The 11,304-nt window shown below is 34.3% G+C and overlaps 2 long non-coding RNA genes across 9 annotated transcripts; one reads left to right on the top strand and one right to left on the bottom strand.

Moving 5' to 3' along the window:
• Positions 1-2,137: 2,137 nt before the first annotated feature.
• LOC145136514 (uncharacterized) lies at positions 2,138-5,709 on the bottom strand. Of its 8 annotated transcripts, XR_013720498.1 has the most exons (12): positions 5,244-5,709; positions 4,787-4,950; positions 4,660-4,698; positions 4,559-4,579; positions 4,318-4,472; positions 4,198-4,231; positions 3,940-4,033; positions 3,375-3,482; positions 2,960-3,047; positions 2,752-2,807; positions 2,536-2,657; positions 2,138-2,419 (listed from the first exon to the last, which is right to left on the bottom strand). It is a non-coding gene; the product is annotated as an uncharacterized LOC145136514 (long non-coding RNA). The 8 variants fall into 8 exon arrangements; XR_013720504.1 differs by having other exon boundaries at positions 3,375-3,489; positions 4,787-5,709; XR_013720497.1 differs by having other exon boundaries at positions 4,787-5,709.
• A 4,202-nt stretch (positions 5,710-9,911) lies between these two features.
• LOC145135502 (uncharacterized) lies at positions 9,912-10,563 on the top strand. Its single transcript, XR_013719854.1, has 3 exons — positions 9,912-10,021; positions 10,105-10,136; positions 10,219-10,563. It is a non-coding gene; the product is annotated as an uncharacterized LOC145135502 (long non-coding RNA).
• The last annotated feature ends 741 nt before the right edge of the window (positions 10,564-11,304 follow it).

Below are 11,304 nucleotides of genomic sequence, written 5' to 3'. Positions count from 1 at the left end.
CGTTCGTCAAAGTTGTATCTAGCAACCACATGTGGGGGTGTCAACCCGTATAAATCTATACATAACTCTTTTTCTCACTTAATACGTAACTATTATAGGCAGTGGTCTTTCTAAGTGTTACCACTTAGTTCGATCAATATGTCTCATTTAACCGTTGTAGCTTAACTTTATAAGTTGAAGCTATCAGATCTGTTGTATAATTATAATATCGTTTTATATTTATAGAGTTTAATTAATTTGTAAAAATTAAAAGAGCTGAGTAATGACAACGTATAATTATTATATTATACGGACAGAGTAACAAAAACGTATAATAATTATCGATATTATACAGATAAAGTAACGACAGGGTATAATAAATATTTTATATTATATGGTCACAGCGACGACAGAGTATAAATATTTTATATTTGTACAGAATAACGACATAGTATAATACATATTTCATATTATACGGACAGAATAACGACAAAGTATCAATGTTTTATATTTGTACCGACAAAATGACGACAAAGTAAAACTAAGCTTTTTAAAAATAATGCATTAACATTTATAATATAACAATAGAAATTGATATAAAGTAAATAATTAGTTAAACATGTATTCCCTCCGAAAAACAGTAAAAATCTTGAAAATGGGTCGTAAAACTCATCTTCGTAGCGTGCTTTAATCGATATTGATTCATACCGAAAAGTGCTAAGAGGTTCGGGATTACATGGGCTCAAGGGGAAAAGAAACTCCAAAGAAAATAATAATAAAACTAAAATGAAATGAAATGAAATAGAAAATAAAATAAAATAAAAATAAAAAAAGAGTTCAAATCATATATTTTGAAATGAATTTGTTCTGCGAATTGAATAAAGCGCAACGTGCTTTTGTAAGGGTGTGCCGCTTCTGCAAGGATTCGTCTGATGGCTTGACACGCGTCCATTTTTCCTATTTCCTCAACATGTATTTGACATATCTTTAAAAAGGGTAAATTACACCATTCCTCCCTCGTGCATATGTCCAAACGCACGTTTAGTCCCTATTTTCAAAAATTAACTCGGACTGTCCCTCGTTTGCTTCAAACTTGCACGCATCGTCCCTGATATGTGTTTTTGTTGCAAATATAGTCCATGCTAGATCTAAAATGACCATAATACCCTTAATGTTTTTATTTTTCATTTATCCTTACTTATTCTTTTTGTAATTTATTTATTATTTGTTTATTTAAAAAGGTAAATGGTCCCACCACTCTCTTTGTTCTCACATCATGTTCTCATCTTAGAGAAACTAACGTAACATCGTCTTAGTTTACCAACACCTCCCAACACCGTCGGAAACCAGTGGTTTGCCACCGGAGTCCATTGGAAACCACTTACCTCTGCTGATATGTATTATGAAGCTTATATACAACATGAAAGATGAATAATGGAAACGAAAAACATCTCGAGATCCAATCCATCATCCTGAAACCACCACCATTTTCGGTGATGTTCTAGACCTCACTGGTACATCCATGGCAGATGAACGCAACCGTCCCAAACCCTCTCTCTCTCTCTCTCCGATCCATCATCGTATGTCCCAAAAATCAAAACCCAGAACTTAAGCTATACGAAATCAAACATCAAAACTCTGTGTTCAAGATCTGCAATGGATGAGCTATGTGTTCTTGTTCATAGAGTTCTAGGGTTTTTTGTAGGTTTACTCTCCCAAACGATTTCTGTAATTTCTTCAAACAATTTTCTAGGCACGAGTTTATAGATCTAGAGGATCGATGGGAATGAGTTATAGATCTAGAGGATTGATTTTCCAGAATTTTCATAAACGATTTATGGGATTTGTACAAACGGTTTTAGGGATTTCTTGAAGCACTGTGTCAATATTCTTGAATTCGGAACTTAAGAACTTCAAACGTTTTTCTGGGATTTGTCAAAACAATTTCCAAATGAGTGTGTGTGTTTTAGGTTGACTTGGGATCTCAACATTAATTTTGATATCAAGTATTTTTCACCAGTGGTGGTGATTTCCGGAGACGGTTGTCGGATTGCTGCAAATGGCCGGTGGTGTTGAAGCTCCGACTGCAATTGAAGGAATGGTTCAAGAGAGAGAGGAAGATGAGGGAGGAGTGATAAAAGAGGGTGAGACCTACTAATTCAATAATTAAAATAATTATATAAATGAATTAGTGTAATATAAACTAGGTGAGTGACCCCGCGTTGCGGGGTTAGATGTGATATTTTTTGTTCGGTTGTAAGTTGTGATCCCAACACATAGCAATGGAGCACCGGAATCAAGTGGAAATTGTCTGCCCAATGCAACACAAAGTGCTCATCAGCAACCATGTTATCAGAGTGGTCACCGTATGTGATTGTGCCATCAGATGAATCAGTGCAAACAAAATCCATTCAAATAGCTCTCTTAAGTCATGCTTAGTCTGCAACATGAATCAGAGGATGAATTAGTGCAAACAAACTGAAGCTTATGAAGCATTAAACTTTTAAAATCCACAATGTTGTTTGTAAATAAAAATGTCAAAACGGTAATTTTTACCTAAATGACAAAATAGCCTTAAATCTGATGTGTTTAAGGTTATTGAATAATGACCTTTAAACGGATACCCTTTTGGGTTGTTTCATTGCATCAGCCATAATGTTGTTCAAATTCTTTCAAACCTGCACATCACAAATATGTTTGCCATTTTAAAAAGGCATGAAAGCTAGTTTTTATAAAGTATACTGTTGTAAATGTGCAATTATTATAAAGTACCCATAAATGCCTTGGTAAAAAATCAGGACATCCATCAGCCAAAGAATTTCTTCAAACTGATGATTAATCAGAGAGGAACATGTTGGTACATTGGATTAATCAGTGAACAGAAACTTTGTAGAGTATAATAATTATTTTATTACTTAATGAGGCAATGTCAAAAAAATACTACAAAAGGATATGTTATAGAATATTAAAATATTGTTACCTTGAAAGGATGAAGAACTAAAGAATCTGGGCTTGTACCGTAGATTGATGCACATAGACGTGATACTACTGGATGAATGTGAAAGTACCTACAAATATGATTTAATAGTAGATTAGAAAACAAAAAATGGTACCTGGTGTGCTATAGATAATAGACAATGTAGGTCATCAAATTTTCATTATCTTTTGTGAGTTCTTCAAACAAATGAATGGTTTAAAATTTTGATGTTAATATCTGTACAATGAAATACATGTTATGCTGACTTCATAATGTAATTTACCATAGGTAAAATTAATGTCTGAAACATAAAGGAAAAAGAGTAAATTGGTTGAAGAGTGGCATCCCAAGTTACACCAAAACATGTATAAACTGTGAAATTACTTTAACTATTGTATAGTTGGTTTTGAGAACTGACCTAAGTCCTTGTTCGCTTTCTCTTCTTGATGTTGTTGTTCTTCTCCCATATTTTCTCTTCGTTCGTAGGTGTGTAGTGTTTCTAGGGATCGAATCTCACCTATATACCCTGCAAACTTACACAATCAATTTCCAATTTGAGACACATGAAATCTGGTTACATTAAATAAATGAAATTCTTTAAAAGTTTGTTGGCTTTAGTCTGTTACAAAGACTACTTTACATGAAACAAAAAGGATATTAAAAAAAAGTTATTGATTTTTCGAACAGGATTTTAAAAATGAGGCTATGTTACTCATCAACATAATTTGAATAACCATAATTTAATATGATTATTATGTCGTTACATATAATAAGAAAGCCACTCTAGGTTGTTAATAATTATTTTTTGCGTTCCTCTATTAATGACTCATATACTGCCTTCACTCCCTGTTTAATAAAATGTTGAGAAAAAAATCAATATTTTTAGAAAACGGGACCAAAGGGTTGTTTCTTTTTCACACACTAAGCTCATTAAGTGAAAGAAACACAGCCCTTAAATCTTTAAGAAAGATCATGGAGTAAACCTGAGTTGAGATTGTCTTTCATATGTTCCCAGTTATGCATTCCACAATACTTTTGTAAGCCGAATCTTCATGCATACCATCTTCTGTACACCTTCTAAACAAACCCTCGACAATGCCATGCATAACACCAAGAAAAAAAGATTATTGATTTTATATGTCATACAAAAAATATTAACCTGAGTTCAGATTGTCTTTCAGTTTACGTAATTATCTGTGTAGGTGAGACAGACTGTTCAACATATAATAGAAACATATTACCTTCTCTTGAGCATTTCCATTATGCATAGATCAACTGAAAGCATAACACAACATACATTAAAATAGTGATAAGATACAATTGATTTCTAGAAAACTAAGTGAAATGAATCATAATAGTACCTTATTAACAGTAGGATTATGGATAATTTCATTTGTGATCCAAATCTTATCATCAGGAAACTGTTTTCTTACCACATAAGCTATCCAAACTGCACACTCAACACCCCAACAAAAGCCATGAGATTCTGCAAGCTTCACAGGTGGATATGCATCAACTGAAAATTCAATGAAGTGATGAAGTTACTAAATTGGAAGTGAGATAAAAACGAAAAAAGCAAGATCAAGATACTGCTTATATTACCTATTGGTTCTCCAAATGAGCCTACAAAAAGTATACAATACATTAATTGCAACATGAGCCTACAAAAAAAAAAAGCAAAATCAAGATACTGATTATATTACCTATTGGTTCTCCAAATCCACCAGGTGCATATGCCTCAACTGAAAATTCAATCAAGTGATGAAGTTACTAAATTGGAAGTGAGATAAAAACGAACAGAGATAGTGAAGATTAGAAAGAAACACAAACCAGCGAAAGTTTTCTCGAGAATCTCCAACTGGAAAGCTTACTTCATCTTCCTCTTAACCTTCGGCTCTCCTCCTTCAGTCAAATTTTTGTTCTCCCTTCCGAACCGCCACCGTCATGGCCGCTAGCACCACCGTCCATTGGCTTAAGAATATCGAAATCGCGAACTCCGTTTTGCAATTGAGGTCAAACCCAACACAGAAACCGGTTTAATTAGCAGCTAAAACATCAAAAAACACTTGAAGCGACCAAATCCAAAATCAATTGAATCCAATAATTTCAATAACTCTCAGCCAAAACCGATACGTGTATTGCTATGGAATTGGTTGGGAAGCGATTGTATACCAAAACCACCAAAAAACCTAATCACACAGTGCCTATGAACTAAACCCTAATAAAAATAAAACTTACAAATGGCATGGTGAAGGCGATGAGACCGATATAAAACAACGATAGATACCTGATCAATTTTGATGTCGCCATGTCGGCCCACATCGGAGTACCAGCAGAAGGCTGTAGAAGTTGGTGGGTCCTGTAGGTTTTGTATGAAGAAATCAGAAGAAGCCGACTTCAGCAACCACGACCGTTGTTCCTCGTCTTCGTTTTTTTTTTTGGTGAATTAAAGCAAGCAGAGGGGGGGAATCGGTGGAATGATGGAGCGCGTAGAATCTGAAAAGCGAACGTCATCTGTAGTCGACACCGCCATTGACGAAGATGCTGAGTAGCAGTGAGCGTTGGAGAAAACCATGGAAAGCACTCGGTTAGCAATTCGTTGATTCTGATCAACCGGAATCGAGTTCAGAGTGAGGCGGTGGTTTGGAGGTGGGTAGGGAATGGAAGGAACTGGAGAGTGATCGTCTCCAAAAGACAGAGGCAGATAGAAAGAAATAGAAGGCGGTGGAAGTGTATGTGATTCCTAACAATTGTCCAAGTTTAATATGTATATATAATATAATGCACATAAATAATAATAATGTGATAGTAAGGGACCCAAAACGTAATTCAAGGGACGAAAGCCGGACAAAATGTGTCAACTTAACTGTTCTTTTTCTCCACAATTTTAATATATATATAATAATGAATTAAAAAATATAAAAAGAAATTAATAAGGGCAATATAGTCATTTCATGTCAATAGGGACTAAGTGTGCAAGAAAAAACAAATCCAGGGACAGTCCGAGTTAATTTTTGAAAATATGGTCTAAACTAGCGTTTGGACATATGCACGAGGGACAAATGGTGTAATCTTACCTATCGCATACAAACCTCATTTTTGACATTTTTTATATCGCCGCATTCGTATCAACGAGTACTACAATTTTCTTATAAACTTCAATAGCATATTCCTCTTCTATTTTCAATTTATACTTTTATAAGGTATGTACTGAAAAATATTTTGCGAAAATCATAACTCTCTTATAAGAACTCCGTCTTCGGCCTTCTTTATACCGCTATGTTTGTACTGAGGAGTATTTCAATTCTCTTTTCCGTTGGTGTGGTAAAAACTCAACCAATTCTCCTCTGACTTTCTATGACTTTCTATGACGCACATTTTTGCGTAGAGTTGAATGTAAATCTTTATAAAAATCATAACTTCCGCATACGAAGTCAGATATTTAGGTTCTTTATATTTCCGGAATCGTGTCAACGTGTACTTTCGTAATATTTTACTATTTTTACATAATAATATAAAATTTTACACACCTAAATTCTTAGTTTTTGGACATTTCGACTGATTTTACTTATATATTTAAATATATAACATTTTATTTTCATTTAAAAATGATTATACATTATACACTAGGTCGTTACATTGATGTTCATCACTTTTGTGATTGACGATTGTTGACTAATTTTTGACGGTTGTCACACGAACCGGACCCAGAACCAAACATGGACTTGGACCTGGTAAGCCTCAATAGGTATGGTCTAAGGTCCACCAATTTCTACAGAACATGTCTGGTCCAAGAACCGATCTGGGAACCAGACCTGGACTTTTATGTCCAAGAACCGAGAATCGGACCTGGACTTGGTAAGCCTCAACAGGTCCAGTCCAAGGTCCACCGTCTTCTATAAAACCGTTCTGGTCCAGGAGTCGACCCGACCCTGGTCCAAATGCCCACCCCTACATTCAGTAGTATACTTCTAGGGACAATAATTGTCAAATTTATAGACTTAATCTTGATAATATTACAAGCAAATCGTAATTATTACATAATAAATCTCGTCTGAGAAATTATGTCTGGATAAGTGAATTAAATAATGATGTGATGTTCCTGCAACACACTTTTTCGAGAAATTAATGTAAACTCGAAAATACGAAGAGGACTCAACTTCTGTTTTCCTATAAAAGGATGCAACCTGCATAACCATTTCAGTAAAAAAGAAATCTCCCAAAAAATGGTATTTCAAGTTGAAGAGAAAGTTGAGGTGATGATACAAGTAGAGGTGTTCGTTTGAATGGATCGGTTCGATCCGATCCAATAAAGCAAATCCAAATTGATTTCGGTTTTCAAAATATGGATCCGAATTGTCCAAACTAAATTCAAATCCAATTCGATCTAATCCAATTACAATTCGGTTGGATCGGTTTTTATAATTCGGTTTCAAAAGGCATAACATTTTAAAACGACATATAATTATAATATTATCCAGTTTTTATAGAAGAAGCAAAAAAAAATTATTTAGTTGTAATTTATAATTTGTAAACAACTACTAAGAATGTATATTATAATTTAATATTTAATAGATAAAACATGTTTGAGAGAAAATGCATATTAATTTTTTTTATTAGGTGAAACATTTTGAACTTTATTGAAAAAAATTATTTATAAAATTAATAAATAATTATAGATATATTAAAAATAATAAATAATAAATTATTATTCGGGTTTTTTGGACCATTCGGTTCTTGTTTTATAAATCAAAACCAATCCGAAAATCCAAAATAATAATTCGATTTTGGTGAAATCCAATCCAAAAATCCGAATATCCGAACCAAATAGTCCAATCCAAATTGTCCAATTGGATAATTCGGTTTTATCCAAATAATGAACAACCCTAGATACAAGAGCAAGGGTACAAGGGATCTTATTATCTAGGAGTAGTGTTAAGGAGTGATGAAGAAAGGTATGTGGTGACATTTGAAAACCTCTTCAACAAGTACGCAGAAATGATGAAATATGTAGCACGACAAGATCAATTTAGGTCGTTTCCACCAGAGGTAATGTCACCTTGAAAAAAGGAGATGTGAATGTATTACAGCGAATGGTGGTTAGGGTGGCTTGTGGAGAAGAAAGAAAACAAGTGTGTGATCTGTTATAATGCAACGCATTATTGAGGAGTCTTTGATTAGAAAGACATTCTTATATATATATATATATATATATATATATATATATATATATATATATATATATATATATATTAAAGATGACCAACTCATTGAATAGTGAACATGCTGGTCTTTCGGTAAAACTGGTCCATAAGTTTTCATATTTTTAGTGGTCTTTTTTGGTGGAAATGGTCCTCTGTCTATATATATCTATATATGTTTAAATTCGTCTTGAGGGTCATTTTCTGTCAATATCCATATTTTTTGTGGACACGTGTTGCTTCTGCCTTTGCTATTTCTTCTTTACATTATCTCCATCAGTCTCCAGATCCTTCCATACCGCCTCTCTGAATGAAATTTCGATTTGGGAGGAGAAGTAGGGGGAAAGGGATCTTTGGGGTTTGACGAGGCAAAAGGGAAGAGGCGACGAAGGAGGACGCGAGCAACAACAGTCACGAAGACGGGGTCTTCGGTGGACTTTTGCTCGACGGAAGATGAAGACGTGGGTGCAACGGGGTTGGATCAGTGGGAAGAAAAGGTCTCGACACTCAGCGGCGACAGTAGGCTTCTCCACCACTTCTTCCTCTTTTGTTTGGTTCGTCCGAAAACAAACCCAGATGAAGAAAGCATGGTGGTTCCGTTATGACATCGTGACGGGGGAGGCTGTTAGGACCGATAGAAAGAGGTGGGTTATGATGGCGGTGGCAGGCAGCGTTCCGAGTGCATGTTGGGTGTCGTTCAGATCGATACCAGGTAAGTGAATGGGGTTTGATGGGTCTTTGTTCTTGTGTTCTTGACTGGAACTGAAACATGGAGCTGTTTGGGTTTGTTTCATTTGACTCTTCACAAAGAAGAAGAAGAATCAGTGTTCTTTTTTTTTATCACGTTTCATCTTGGTAGAAATCGGTATGGGTTTGATGTTCTCATCGTCAACAGGTGGGAACGGGCAACTACACCCACAAGTATGTCTTGCTCTCCCTTTGTGTTGCAGCGCTTTTTGTTTGTTAATATTATTAAATCCGTTTTCATGAATAATTTTAATCTTTTTGGAGTGCAGAAAAAAAAAATTCAGGTCTTCTGTTATGTGTTGTCTGCTAAGATATTTCAATTTTTATCAACTTTTATATACTTTTGAATATCAATTAAATTTTTTAGATGTGATTACAGACATGGAGTTCGTTGCTACATTCCAATAAGTCTGAAAGGTTTGACATGGATCTTCTGTTGACAACAGTAGGAGGAATTCACAGCAACTCCATCAGTAAAGGGAAATAGGTGAGTTACTACTTTTAATGCATTTTATTGGATTTCTTTTTCTACAATTTATATGATCCTGTTCAACCATGACTCTAACTTTGTGCTTGTGATACTACTGATTTGACTTTTCTTGTGAGCAGAACTAATGTTTTTTTCTATTTTTTTCATTTCAACACAGGATTATTTGACTTGATTTTCAGCTATAATGTTCAAATATTTGAGAATTCATCATGCCGACCAAGTGTTCGATGTAAGTCCTGAACCAACAGTACCACTCCTGTAATCAATTTCTCAAAACGAAATTGATTGTTTCTCACCAAAAATTCAATGATTTCGTTGTTTTAAATCCAAGATATGAATGCAGAGGTAAAGCTTTCGTTTATGGCTTAGCCTCCATCTCTCCAAACATAGGTCCGAACTCCAGGTTTGATATTTGATGTCTTTGACCGGTTCGGTAGATGATGAGGCCCGACCACATTTCGAGGATGAATAGAGTGACATAAATACCTAATTTCGAAATAGATTGTATACAGTTCTAAGTTCTAACACTCGATTTTCGTTTTGTGATTTGTTTCAGAAACTTGGCATACATGGAGCTTGGGGGTTTATATCTCCTACCATTGGTAAACTCACTAGACTACATATACTGTAAGTGTATTTTTGGAGCTGTAATCTTAACTTATTTAAGTTAATTTGTGTTTGATTTATGCAAATTTTTTTGTTATTATCAGGGCACTCCACCAAATTTCATAATTTCTTTCAGGTATTAGAATTTCAGCGTTTAGCTTTGGTTCTATTCAACGAATTTGTTATTATTTGTAATTGTATTTTGTTTTGCACAACAGGTGTTTGATGAAACACCCGACTCAACCAACTCTGTAAAATGAAGTTCTTTTAATAGATGAGGGACGTATTTGAGGATTGAAGTCATTTCTACAAAAGATGACATTTGGGGAACAAAACACAGAGAAGGAGGTTCACTAAATGCTTCCTTATGCAATCTAACTTTTTGCAAGGTATATTGGTCATTTTTAGTTTGTTATCTCATTCTGCTTCATTTGTAGATTCCATCAGATGGGTTTTAAACTGATTCCAAGCTTCAAATATTGGATTTAAATGGTAATGCAGTTTCTTTACCTGAATAGCATGCATTTTCTTCAACTTTGCGTTATAAAATGTTAGTTTTTTTGCTTTGCATCTCATACTAAAGTTCGTTTAATAAATGTTTTGTTTGGGTTTCAATAAAGAAAGACTTCACTTTTATTAGTCGTCATGAAATTGAAAGGGTGTTACAATTTCTCTGGTTTCATGTCAAATAGTTAATTGACTTTTTTTTACCCATTGTTGTTCTTTGGAATAGATTCACCGTAACTTTGTAAGACTTGCTTTTGTTGGTTACCTCCATCTCATGGTAATTTTACCTTCTTTTCTTTTCCATATTCCTTTACCTGTTACAAACTTTCTTTTAAATTTCCCATGTTTCAAGTATTCAATTTATACTCAAGATTTTAGTGTTTTTGAAGCTGAAACATCTCAAATTTTGGATGTCGATTTCCCACTGCAAAAGAAGAATGTATTCCCTATTCTTTGGATGTTTCTTTTGAACAGTTAATACTTACATCTGGGTATTTGTAAATAGACTATAATATTATTCTTTTTTCCTTCTCATTCCTGCTTTCACATATATTGATTGTTTGCTTACATGGTTTTCAGGTCATGCAACATAGGCATTGTGTTATCCAAATATGGAGTATGTATTTTGTTTTTACTCATAATAGTGAAAATGCCCTCATCTAAATGCACATGGGTAATGTTAATGACTGTTTTGGGGACATAATGAACACCATAAGCACAAAATCATCTAAATGCACATGGGTAATGTTAATGACTGTTTTGGGGACATAATGAACACCATAAGCACAATTTTGTGA

The sequence above is a fragment of the Lactuca virosa genome, chromosome 9 (genome assembly GCF_052849685.1).
Source record: "Lactuca virosa cultivar CGN04683 chromosome 9, Lactuca_virosa_CGN04683_v6, whole genome shotgun sequence".
In the NCBI taxonomy this organism is placed as follows: Eukaryota; Viridiplantae; Streptophyta; class Magnoliopsida; order Asterales; family Asteraceae; genus Lactuca; species Lactuca virosa.
This window is presented reverse-complemented; position numbering and strand designations above follow the sequence as displayed.